The sequence below is a fragment of the Mizuhopecten yessoensis genome, unplaced genomic scaffold, assembly GCF_002113885.1.
Source record: "Mizuhopecten yessoensis strain PY_sf001 unplaced genomic scaffold, ASM211388v2 scaffold3151, whole genome shotgun sequence".
NCBI classification, from domain to species: domain Eukaryota; kingdom Metazoa; phylum Mollusca; class Bivalvia; order Pectinida; family Pectinidae; genus Mizuhopecten; species Mizuhopecten yessoensis.
This window is the reverse complement of record NW_018404901.1, coordinates 37,830-38,062: the sequence shown is the minus strand read 5'-3', so window position 1 is coordinate 38,062 and position 233 is coordinate 37,830.

Sequence of the window (233 nt, the reverse complement as noted above, 5' to 3'; positions counted from 1 at the left end):
CTCGGTATATCATCTACAGAGATTATTTAAGGAATGATTTTTATTTTTTCAACATTTATGAGGTCATAACAACAATGGGTTTATGGACATATTGAATGAATCGCGTTAGCGATTCATGTAAAATATGTCCAAAAACCCATTGTTGTTATGACCTCATAAATGTTGAAAAAATAAATATCATTCCTTATATTTACATTGACGAATCCTTTCAGTGGATCGATATAACAACGAAT